The 13,734-nt window shown below is 40.6% G+C and overlaps 1 protein-coding gene across 2 annotated transcripts in view; it reads left to right on the top strand.

Moving 5' to 3' along the window:
• The window catches only part of NR3C2 (nuclear receptor subfamily 3 group C member 2), a 423,462-nt gene that overhangs the window by 238,877 nt on the left and 170,851 nt on the right, over positions 1-13,734 (top strand). The window lies entirely within an intron of this gene.

The raw sequence follows: 13,734 nt of genomic DNA, 5'->3' as shown, positions 1-13,734 counted from the left end.
ATATTACCCTCAGCACACATTTCACCACAAATACACCAACCTCGCCACATAAAAGTGAAAACACAAAAGTCGCCACTCAAAACTCGCCACGCGCAGAACTCGCCACATGCAAAAACTAGGCTCTTGCAAAACTCGCCACAAGTGCAAAATTCTCCTCATGAAAAACTCGCCACACGCAAAACTTGCACCCGCGGAAAAATTGCCACATGCACAAAAGTTGCAACACATGCAAAAGTTGCCTCACACAAAACTTGCACATACTCAAAAGGCACCACACATAATACTCGCAACGCGCAAAACTCGCCATGCGCAAAACTTGCTGCACACAACTTGCTACACTAACCTGTCACATGCAACTCGACACACAAAAAGTTGCTACACGCATGTTGCTACACAAAACTCATCTCACAAAAGTCGCTACATGCATGTCGCCACACGCAACTCAACACACACAACTTGACAAACGAAACTCGCCCTAAAACACACACAAGTCTGGTATTATCCTTCAAAAATAAAAATCTGATTAATAAGCAGACAAACTACAACAATTGCACCATATAGGAAATACGGCAGCTGTCAGTCACATGACCTGTCTATTATGTGTATGTGTGAGCTAATATATACTGCCAGGGGGAGGGCTTCCTGTTGGCTGGGGATTTATCAGGCTGCCAATTTAGCTTACAAATACTGAGGTAAAAATACTGAGCAAATAACGTGTGAACGAGGTCTAATACAGGAGGAGATGACACACAGGTATATACTATATACAGGGGAGATGACACACAGATATATACTATATACAGGAGAGATGACACACAGTTATAAACTATATAGAGGAGGAGATGACATATAGGTACATATATATACAGGAGGAGATGACATACAGGTATATACTATATACAGGAGGAGATGACATACAGGTATATGCTATATATAGAAGATGACATGCAGGTATATACTATATGCAGGAGGAGATGACACTCAGATATATACTATATACAGGGGAGATGACACACAGGTATATACTATATACAGGAGGAGATGACATACAGGTATATACTATATATAAAAGGAGATGACATTCAGGTATATACTATATATAGGGGAGATGACACACAGCAGGTATATACTATATACAGGGGAGATGACATACAGGTATATACTATATACAGGAGATGACATACAGGTGTATACTATATATAAGGGAGATGACAAACATGTATATACTGAAGTGAAAATGAGAGGTGTGAGTGCAAAATGAGAGGAGTGAGGAAAAATAGTGGAGTGATCAGAAAATGACAGATGTGAGGTTGAAATGACAAGTGTTAGGGGGGAATGAGAGGAGTGAGGGAGAAAATGAGAGGTGTGAGGGAGAAAATGAAAGATGTGATTGGGAAAATGAGAGGCGTGATGGGAAAATAGGAGAAGTGAGGTGCTATAACTAACCACAGATATTTACTATGCCCAGGCAACGCCGGGCTCTTCAGCTAGTATATATATATATATATATATATATATATATATATATATATATATATATATATATATATATATATATATATATTTATATATATATATATCTCAAAAAATTAAAGGGAACACTAACATACCACATCCTAGATATCACTGAATGAAATATTTCAGTTGCAAATCTTCATTTATTACATAGTGGAATGTGTTGAGAACAATAAAACATAAAAATGATCAATGTAAATCAAAATGAATGTCCCATGAAGGTCTGGATTTGGAAAGCTGCTTAAAATCAAAGTGGAAAATCAAATTACAGGCTGATCCAACTTCAGTGGAAATGCCTCAAGACAAGGAAATTATGTTCAGTTGTGTGTATGTTGCCTCCATGTGCCTGTATGACCTCCTTACAGCGCCTGGGCATGCTCCTGATGAGTTGGCGGATGGTCTCCTGAGGGATCTCCTTCCTGACCTGGACTAAAGCATCCGCCAATTCCTGGACAGTCTGTGGTGCAATGTGACGTTGGTGGATGGTGCGAGACATGATGTCCCAGATGTGTTCAATCAGATTCAGGTCTGGGGAATGGGCGAGCCAGTCCATAGCTTCAATGCCTTCATCTTGCAGGAACTGATGACTCACTCCAGCCACATGAGGTCTGGCATTGTCCTGCAATAAGAGGAACCCAGGGGCAACCGCACCAGCATTTGATCTCACAAGAGGTCTGAGGATCTCATCTCGGTACCTAATGGCAGTTAGGCTACGTCTGGCGAGCACATGGAGGACCACCCCTCACCATTACTGACCCACTTCCAAATCGGTCATGCTGAAGGATGTTGCAGGCAGTAGATCGCTCTCCACGGTGTCGCCAGACTGTCACGTCTGTCACATGTGCTCAGTGTGAACCTGCTTTCATCTGTGAAGAGCACAGGGCGCCAGTGGCGAATTTGCCAATCCTGGTGTTCTGTGGCAAATGCCAAGCATCCTGGACGGTGTTGAGCTGTGAGCACAACCCCCATCTGTGGACGTCGGGCACTCAGACCATCCTCATGGAGTCGGTTTCTAACCGTTTGTGTAGACACATGCACATTTGTGGCCAGCTGGAGGTCATTTTGCAGGGCTCTGGCAGTGCTCCTCCTGTTCCTCCTTGCACAAAGGCTTCCTGTTGGCTGGGGATTTATCAGGCTGCCAATTTAGCTTACAAATACTGAGGTAAAAATACTGACCAAATAACGTGTGAATGCGGTCTAATACAGGAGGAGATGACACACAGAAATATACTATATACAGGAGGAGATGACACAGATATATACTATATACAGGAGGAGATGACACACAGGTATATACTATATACAGGAGGAGATGACACACAGGTATATACTATATACAGGAGGAGATGACACAGGTACATACTATATACAGGAGAAGATTACACACAGGTATATACTATATACAGGAGCAGATGACACACAGGTCTATACTATATACAGGAGGAGATGACATACAGGTATATACTACAGGTCCTTCTCAAAAAATTAGCATATAGTGTTAAATTTTATTATTTACCATAATGTAATGATTACAATTAAACTTTCATATATTATAGATTCATTATCCACCAACTGAAATTTGTCAGGTCTTTTATTGTTTTAATACTGATGATTTTGGCATACAACTCCTGATAACCCAAAAAACCTGTCTCAATAAATTAGCATATCAAGAAAAGGTTCTCTAAACGACCTATTACCCTAATCTTCTGAATCAACTAATTAACTCTAAACAGATGCAAAAGATACCTGAGGCTTTTATAAACTCCCTGCCTGGTTCATTACTCAAAACCCCCATCATGGGTAAGACTAGCGACCTGACAGATGTCAAGAAGGCCATCATTGACACCCTCAAGCAAGAGGGTAAGACCCAGAAAGAAATTTCTCAACAAATAGGCTGTTCCCAGAGTGCTGCATAAAGGCACCTCAATGGTAAGTCTGTTGGAAGGAAACAATGTGGCAGAAAACGCTGTACAACGAGAAGAGGAGACCGGACCCTGAGGAAGATTGTGGAGAAGGACCGATTCCAGACCTTGGGGAACCTGAGGAAGCAGTGGACTGAGTCTGGTGTGGAAACATCCAGAGCCACCGTGCACAGGCGTGTGCAGGAAATGGGCTACAGGTGCCGCATTCCCCAGGTAAAGCCACTTTTGAGCTACAGAGAAGCAGCACTGGACTGTTGCTAAGTGGTCCCAAGTACTTTTTTCTGATGAAAGCAAATTTTGCATGTCATTCGGAAATCAAGGTGCCAGAGTCTGGAGGAAGACTGGGGAGAAGGAAATGCCAAAATGCCTGAAGTCCAGTGTCAAGTACCCACAGTCAGTGATGGTGTGGGGTGCCATGTCAGCTGCTGGTGTTGGTCCACTGTGTTTCATCAAGGGCAGGGTCAATGCAGCTAGCTATCAGGAGATTTTGGAGCACTTCATGCTTCCATCGGCTGAAATGCTTTATGGAGATGAAGATTTCATTTTTCAGCACGACCTGGCACCTGCTCACAGTGCCAAAACCACTGGTAAATGGTTTACTGACCATGGTATTACTGTGCTCAATTGGCCTGCCAACTCTCCTGACCTGAACCCCATAGAGAATCTGTGGGATATTGTGAAGAGAAAGTTGAGAGACGCAAGACCCAACACTCTGGATGAGCTTAAGGCCGCTATTGAAGCATCCTGGGCCTCCATAACATCTCAGCAGTGTCACAGGCTGATTGCCTCCATGCCACGCCGCATTGAAGCAGTCATTTCTGCCAAAGGATTCCCGACCAAGTATTGAGTGCATAACTGAACATTATTATTTGATGGTTTTTTTGTTTGTTATTAAAAAACACTTTTATTTGATTGGATGGGTGAAATATGCTAATTTATTGAGACAGGTTTTTTGGGTTATCAGGAGTTGTATGCCAAAATCATCAGTATTAAAACAATAAAAGACCTGACAAATTTCAGTTGGTGGATAATGAATCTATAATATATGAAAGTTTAATTGTAATCATTACATTATGGTAAATAATGAAATTTAACACTATATGCTAATTTTTTGAGAAGGACCTGTATATAAAAGAGGAGATGACACATAGGTATATAGAGGAGGAGATGACATACAGGAGGTATATACTATATACAGGGGAGATGACATACAGGTATATACTATATACAGGAGATGACATACAGGTATATACTATATATAGGGAGATATGGCATGCAGGTATATAGTATATACAAAAGAGATGATATACATGTATATACTATATACAGGAGGAGATGACATACAGCAGGTATATACTATTTACAGGGAAGATGACATACAGGTATATCTATATACAGGAGATGATATTACAGGTGTATATGTATAAGGGAGATGACAAACATGTATATACTGAGGGGAAAATGAGAAGTATGAGGTGAAAATGAGGGGTGTGAGTGCAAAATGAGGAGTGATCGGAAAATGACAGATATGAGGTCGAAATGACAAGTGTTAGGGGGGAATGAGAGGAGTGAGGGGGGAAATGAGAGGTGTAAGGGAGAAAATGAGAGATGTGAGGGGGAAAATGAGAGGCGTGATGGGAAAATAAGAGAATTGAGGTGCTATGACTAACCACAGATATTTACTATGCCCAGGCAACGCCGGGCTCTTCAGCTAGTTACTTACATATCAAAAGAATATAATATATTTTGACAAGAGTTAAAATGAAGTATTACATTTAGGGAATAGCCACGCTTAGTTTTACTATGTAGATGTTAAACGAAAGGTTTCTTCACTGAGGTGTAACATCTGGGTAACTTCAGGTACAACTGGGCAAGAAAGCTCATAAGAGTGTTTAATGTGTAGAACTTGCTAATTTAGAGAAAAGGCCAGCTCTGCAGGTTCTGTTTCTACCGGAGACTGAGTCACCTAAATAAATGAACAAAGAATATTGTTTCTTTTTCTTTCTAAATGGGAAGTTCCTCAGGGTTTAATTTCTTTAGAGAAATCTTTTGCATTAAGAAAAAGTTGAAGCCTTAATATTTTCTTGATTGCAATTCAAACCTCTCCATAAATCATTGAAATAGTGTGGTGTCCTTAGCTTTAAGGTCAATAACGTCCATTTCATTGCTGAGTTTTTTTTCTTTAGCATAAGGGAAAAATGAACCTGGAAATAATATGTCAGCAATTTGGTATTTTAATGCAGTGACTTCATGATCTAAGAATAATTGGTGAATATCACTTTCACTAGTTTATCCTACTCACGTTTTGGAAGCAAGTTTATAACAAAAGTGGGTGCCAGTGACGTTTGGCACAAAGGGTTGCAAGATATCTTGTGTTAACTTGACTTTATCACTTCTAATACAGTTATTATGGTAGACAATCTAATTGAAAACTAATTGCTGTTACTACCACATTATTCTTAGGGAGATACTGTGGACACACAGCATGTAGCTACTTGCAACCTCAGCTCCACCCCCATGACGCGTAATAACCCCAAGATACTGAAACCAAATTGTGTGTTGATTGGATATCATAGTGAGTGGAATTATACAGTGGGTGAGTGGACACAAGACCACCATAAGGGCATTACTGCCTTTACTAATGTATGGAAACTGGTGAGCAGAAATGCACAGGGGGCGGGCCTCTATTCACTGGGGCCCTAAGGTATAATAGTGCTGTTTGGCTGCACACATCTCGGCTCAGGGAGCTTTCCCAGAGCTCCACGGCTATGTAAACTAAACAGCTGCACAGCTCCTGCTCCCGACGCTTTTTCTGTGATGTCTGGTGACAGTGCATACGCGATGATGTCATCACGTACACGCCGGCATGTACGCTCACGGTCTCCAGGACACCACCCTGTGCCTGCAGGGGATCATATGAGAGGTAAGTCTGAAAAGGGAGGGAACAAATTCTGTTGAACTGAGGGTGTGGGACAGCAAATAATGAATTGAGGGTGGGAGGTGGGGGACAGCCAATAATGAATTGAGGGTGGTGGACAGCAAATGATGAATTAAAGGTGGGGAAAGCAAATGATGAGTTGAAGATGGGGTGTGGAGAGCAAGTGATGACTTGAGGGTCTGGAGGAAAGCAAATGATGAATTTTGAGGGTGGGGAAGTAAATGATGTATTGAGACTGGGGGATGAGGACAGTAAATGAATGAAGGGTGGGGGACAATAAATTATGATGAAATTGGGTGTGGGGCAGCATATAATGATATATTGAGTGTGGGGAAAGCTGTTGATAATGAGTAGAGGTAGGAGAAAGGGAAGAAATAACATTGAATTGAGGTGGAAGGGGCATGTAAATATAATGAATCGTATAATGAATCGGGTGAGCGTGAGGTACAAAGTGAGGTTATTGAGGAGTGTGACTGGTATTGAATTGAGGGAAAGAGTACAACTGCTAATTAATTTAAATATTTATTGGGTAAAGAAAGTGGCTATTTATAGTTGGTGGGGGCACACTCGTGGTTTACAGTTTATATTTGAAATGGTGGGTTGCATAATAACGAATATATTAATGGTGGGTGCACGTCAATATACAGCTGAGTAGAAGTTGCGGAAAAAGTGGGAAATGTGCTCTGGTAGCTGTGATTTGTATTAGTGTGTTATTTTCTGCAGAGGCAAGTTCTGACTGGAAGAAGTGATAGCGGTCTGTGCTGGATGAAGAAGAGCGAAAATGAAAGACTTCATCTAGAGATGCCACTGATGAGTCACTGTATTACCTGTACAGTGACACTATATACAGAGCTTCTGTGTATAATGTCACCGGTGATCACAGTATTACTTGTACACTGACACAATATAGAGAGCTCATTTGTATAATGGCACGTAGTATTGTGGTTTTTAACTGATCAGTATTGTAGTATTCGGTCACTATGTAGTAATATGTGGTCCGGCCATGTCTTGATGGTGTTTGTCTTTTGTATGTGGTATTATTGGTCATTTTAAAAAATGTATGTGACACGCTACCTTAAAGAAAAATAAATAAAAATATACCTAAAATGTATTGGGTATTTTAAGAAATTTTTAATAGGTTAGAGTAGGGCCCTGCCAAAAGAGTCTATCTTGTCGTGGTGGCAGGCTGAAGAAATCTTTTGGCTAAAGCAAAAACTGATGGCTATGTATGTGATATGGAGTTTGATCGAAACTGTTAATGTGTGATTGTGGGGATGTGGTGCAGAAGTGGAGTTTTTCCAAGAGTGGGTGGTGGGACTGTGGTAGATTTGAGAGGTGGAGGCGGAGCTTGGGTGGAGCCTGGGCGCAGTCTCAAGGAGGCAAAAAAGTTTTGCCACTGAAATTCCTAGTGGCAGCCCTGAGTGGTCATATACAGCTAGACACAGTGTTTGATATCAGCCTGTATGCTATCATGTCAAATAAAGGTTAAGGAGAGCTATATTGTGTTGCCAATATTATCTTATTAAGTTGCATAAAACTGGCAAGACAGTGGAAAGTTGACAGCCAGTCATTTGGAGGTATCCGAACGAAACTCTGATTTTAAGCACAATTTACTTATTTTATTATGGCCAGTAAATGTGAAAGTGATGCCAGTTCTAAGGGTGCTGTCCAAAACACGACACCACTGTCTAAAGACTTGGCCCAAATTCATCAAGGCTTTTATGACAAAAGTCTGGTGTAAAATACCTTAAAGAGTCTCAATGGGTGCGCAACTATGTGACTTTTGCCATCTTCACAACAGTTTTGCTCAGCTTTGCCAAAATGGTTGGAGCTGGAAAATGGGCATAGTAGGGGAATGACACCATAGCTCATATTAATCATGACGAGCTGTGGCATTCCTTGCACAGACTGGAGTTAAAGTCATGGTGTGGGCTCAGTAGTCCGCTAAAAAAACATCACTGAAAGGGAGAAAAAGCAGCCATACTTGCAATACCATGTCCAGGCAAATGTACAAACAGGATGCAGCAGGTCCCCCATGATAAAGTCCACTAGTTAGACGCTCCTGATTTAAGAGGCGTGTGCTTCTTAATAAATCAGGAGCATCTGAATTCAGCATGCCCCCTCTTCGCCGGTGTTAATAGATGAGAGTCAAAGAGATTATCTCTAATATGTCTGAAGGTGGGGCTTGTGCACTCCAAATATGTAACCTGTTCTTTTGCCATTGGGTTATATATTGAATGTGTCATCCACCGTTCAGTCTTGTGCAATCTAATCAATTCGGTCATTTTCTGTCATTATTGCGCTCCTCCACATATTGGAAATATATTGTTACCCAATATAATAATGTTTTCCTAATGTATCTATTGTATTACAATGACTAAACTTCACATAGGAAACATTTGAAACTCTGTCACTTCATTAATAGAAAGGTCATGGTGATTCCATAATATATAAGTCCTGAATGATTGTGATTAGTTCCATCACTCTTGACATGTTGGAACTAAACTTGGGAAGTTCTGCGCAGTACTGTAAGGAAGCGTTATCCTCTACTGTCGATATAAATCATAAAGTAGGTAATTATTTCTCTGTATGACAAGGATGGACTGTTGGCAGGTGGTGGGCTATCCATCATTATACGACACATAACTGAAAGATATGTGATCGATATAAAGCTCACTGTCACCCAGGCTGGATTCCTGTAGGTTCGTTTGTCTTTGTGGTTGGGTTATGATGACTATAGCTAAGCAGCATTTACTTTGAAATCTTTTAATTTGTGTTATCAATGTAAAGTGGGTTTCTAGTTACGGTAAGCTCTGTAAAGTATATTTAGGCCGTATATTATAGGTAATGTTTACCTGTTACTTGTACTCTTCTATATTGGCTAATTTGCTTCTTGTCTGAGGGAGTCTTAAACGCACCTCTTGTTTTACCATTCGCTGTGTCTGCTGCTCTCTTTCCTTATCTCTCCCCTGCCTCCCGACTTCCTGCTTACCAGGACGCTGCACTCTTGAATGGTTAAAAATTCAGGTGGTAGTGCCATTAGCCTGAACTGTTCTAACTCTGATGCTACATACAGGACCATTTTACTTCTGCAACTTTGCAGAAGTTGACTGACGCCCAACGAGGTAATTGCTGCACTCCTAAGTACAATTCACTGCAAGCTGATAATAATTAATTGCTTACTGAGGTTGACAGCCTAGGTCGGAGGACATATATACGGCATATATATATATATATATTACCGTATATGTGTGTGCATATATATATAATAAGTGGAATTATATGCTTAACAAAAAAGTGTGAAACAACTGAAAGTATGTCTTGTATTCTGGGTTCTTCAATGTAGCCACCTTTTACTTTGATGACTGCTTTGCACACTCTTGGCATTCTCTTGATGAGCTTCAAGATGTAGTCGCCGGAAGTGGTTTTCACTTCACAGGTGTGCCCTGTCAGGTTTAATAAGTGGGATTTCTTGCCTTATAAATGGGGTTGGGACCATCAGTTGTGTTGTGCAGAAGTGTGGTGGATACACAGCTGATAGTCCTACTGAATAGACTGTTAGAATTTGTATTATGGCAACAAAAAAGCCCCTAAGTAAAGAAAAACAAGTGGCCATCATTACTTTAAGAAATGAAGGTCAGTCAGTCTGAAAAATTGGGAAAACTTTGAAAGTGTCTCCAAGTGCAGTTGCAAAAACCATCAAGGGCTACAAAGAAACTGTCTCACATGAGGACTGCCCCAGGAAAGGAAGACCAAGAGTCACCTCTGCTTCTGAGGATAAGTTTATCCGAGTCACCAGCTTCAGAAATCGCAGGTTAACAGCAGCCAGATTAGAGACCAGGTCAATGCCACGCAGAGTTCTAGCAGCAGACACATCTCTATAACAACTGTTAAGAGGAGACTTTGTGCAGCAGGCCTCATGGTAAAATAGCTGCTAGGAAACCACTGCTAAGGACAGGCAACAAGCAGAAGAGACTTGTTTGGGCTAAAGAACACAAGGAATGGACATTAGACCAGTGGAAATCTGTGCTTTGGTCTGATGAGTCCAAATTTGAGATCTTTGGTTCCAACCACTGTGTCTTTGTGCGACGCAGAAAGGTGAACGGATGGACTCTACATGCCTACTTCCCTCCGTGATGCATGGAGGAGGAGGTGTGATGGTGTGGGGGTGCTTTGCTGGTGACACTGTTGGGGATTTATTCAAAATTGAAGGCATTCTGAATCAGCATATGGCTATCACAGCATCTTGCAGCGGCATGCTATTCCATCCGGTTTGCGTTTAGTTGAACCATCATTTATTTTTCAACAGGACAATGACCCCAAACACACCTCCAGGCTGTGTAAGGGCTATTTGACCAAGAAGGGATGGGGTGCCACGCCATATGACCTGGCCTCCACAGTCACCAGACCTGAACCCAATCGAGATGGTTTGGGGTGAGCTGGACTGCAGAGTGAAGGCAAAAGGGCCAACAAGTGCTAAGCATCTCTGGGAACTCCTTCAAGATTGTTCGAAGGCCATTTCCGGTGACTACCTCTTGAAGCTCATCAAGAGAATGCCAAGAGGGTGCAAAGCAGTTATCAAAGCAAAAGGTGGCTACTTTGAAGAACCTAGAATATAAGACATATTTTCAGTTGTTGCACACTTTTTTGTTAAGTATATAATTCCACATGTGTTAATTCATAGTTTTGATGCCTTCAGTGTGAATGTACAATTTTCATAGTCATGAAAATACAGAAAAATCTTTAAATGAGAAGGTGTGTCCAAACTTTTGGTCTGTACTGTATATATACCGTATATATAATTTTTTTTCACTAAAAGAAATTACTGCTGCCATCAAATTTCATTAAATTTTGTCTTGTACCATTTGGCCTGTGTGTATCAGAGTACATGGGAAGTTACAGAATGAGCTAACAGTGATCTCATTCTGATGGTAGGGTCTGTAACCCCTTTCTTCTTTCGCCTGAACAATCTTCTTAGCTGCTTTATGACCACATTAACGTTCCATTTTTGGGCTTCTGGTGCCATTGCCTCATATTTCCTATCTGCATTTATACATTTTTGAGTTCGTATATATTTATTTCATCTATGCAATCTACTACTGGGTCGCCTCCCACACCTCATCTGTGATGGTGATATACTGTTTTTTGATGATGGCCGGTCAATTTTTGCATGAAACTGAGCTGTGATCCCCTCCTTTTTTTCTTAAAATTGAATTAGGAATATGATTTTGTCTTACTGTGTCTCTCCCTGTATACATTGTATGCTCCTCATATATCACTTTACCACTGACTGACTTTCCGTGTTCATATTTTTATATAGAAGAGACATGCTCTTCTATAAATGCGCATTTAAGTGTTATCACTTTATCCACCTATGACATCAGCATGACCTGCCTTCTTGTGCTTGTTATAATCCATGTAATGGAGAAATGCAATTCTTGTATGGTGTACAGGCTGTCTTCCACAGGGATTTTATAACTATTACTTTAGATTGAATCCAACAATGAAAGCTATTAATGGATAATTAAACAAGTCAAGTTTGATTCCAATAAATCTATCTGTGTGCATCATTAGATGTGTGTTATTAGGCTTCAGTCTTATGCCTTCATTTACACATGAAGAGATTGGCTTTGTAAATTTTGTCAGGCAATACTTTATATTCTAGCGCTTTCATTTTGCTTGGCAAATTTGCGGTTTTGAGTACAGTATCCATAATACTGGGGTCCTTTTGGTTTGTGCTGCCAGCCCATAGTGCACGGCGTGGTACACTAGATTGACATTCTGCATATGAACAACTGTTAATTCATCTTTGCTTGCATCGCCTAATGAGTGCATTTAACTTTGTACACCTTAGCTTTTGTAGCGCTCGCATGCCTCCACAATAACTCTGTGACCTGCTGTGCTAACTACAGTACCTAGACGATGACGTTTTCAACTTTGTTTGTTTTCTACAGTCAACCTTGAACAATAATTTTCCCCTTTCAACTTTTTTTGCCTATCAACTAATCTACCACATCATGCACCTTTCATTTGAGAGAAACCGCATGTTCCAACGTTGGCACGAGAATACAGTTGTGTAAATACGTGTTTATTTTGTGCTGCTTTTGGAATAACTGGGATTTACAATGGAGCAACGAGTTTTGCTTTGGTACTATGGAAAGGGGAATGGAGAAATAATGATTCTTGGTCTTTAAAGTGTATTTGTTATCTACACATAGTGGAGGCGGCAACTCTGGTCCAGACTACAATGATTCACATGGCTGCCTCTAGTCAATGCATACATTGCATTTTCTGGGTGTCTTCCCCCTGGCATAAATTCTAGGCCTCATTCACACATCCATGTTTCATGTACTCGTGCTATCCATTTTTTTTAATGGATTACAAATGCACACTTTATAGTCTGCACCTTTTCACATATTTTTTATATGTGGCCAGATGATCCACAAGAAAGGAACAAAGACTTGTCTGAATTTGGTCCAGTTTTCACACTACACTCGCCAATGGACAGCACTCATATGGCATCCGTGCGCTATGCTTTTGAAACATGGATTTGTGAATTTGGCCTTATGGGTACATAGACTGTCACCAATGCATATGGGTTCATTGATCAAACCTGTATTGTAATAGATAATCCAATTTAGGCAGTCAGCATTAGTACACACTTCCAACAATATACCATTCCAACCAAAAGAAAAGAAGCAAAAGGCACTTATTTGCAAAATGTAAATTAAAAACAAGAAGTGTCCGTGAGTTTCATAGCGCCATGCGGTGTATATAATCCCCACAAATCCAAGTACCGGTATATAGTATCACATTTCAGTTGATTACTAATAGTGGAGTACAATAAAAGGTACATATGCCACACACATGGGGACAAAGGACGATTACTATAATCAAAACGGACATGTCAACAGTGACAACAATAGATTGCCATATAGACAATTTACAATATAATATGGAAGTTTCCAAAGTGAATTAATGGCCCTACATAAGTCAAACTTCCATTGTCTAACAAACCAACCAAAGTCCCATTCTCAAATGCATACTTAGACCACAAATAGCAGCAGACCCTTGAGTAAATAGCCAAATACTACCTGGTACTGAGAGGTGACCAACCCCAAGGCGCGTTTTGCGTTAGCTTCTCCGGTTGGCGTTCTTCGCAAAACTGAATGTTGACAGCAGATAAAAATTAATCATAGGCACAGCAACCATAGCCACAGTAGAAAATGTATGCTTGTGCATATATCCATATTCTAATCTCAAACTGCATCTTTAAAGCCATATGTGGATATCCATTTATTTGAAATTCCAAAACCAACCGCGAAAATAGGTCACTCATCTGCCCTGTCCGTAAAAAAA

The sequence above is a fragment of the Ranitomeya imitator genome, chromosome 1 (genome assembly GCF_032444005.1).
Source record: "Ranitomeya imitator isolate aRanImi1 chromosome 1, aRanImi1.pri, whole genome shotgun sequence".
NCBI classification, from domain to species: domain Eukaryota; kingdom Metazoa; phylum Chordata; class Amphibia; order Anura; family Dendrobatidae; genus Ranitomeya; species Ranitomeya imitator.
The sequence above is the reverse complement of the archived record's forward strand: the minus strand, read 5'-3'. Positions and strand labels throughout refer to the sequence as shown.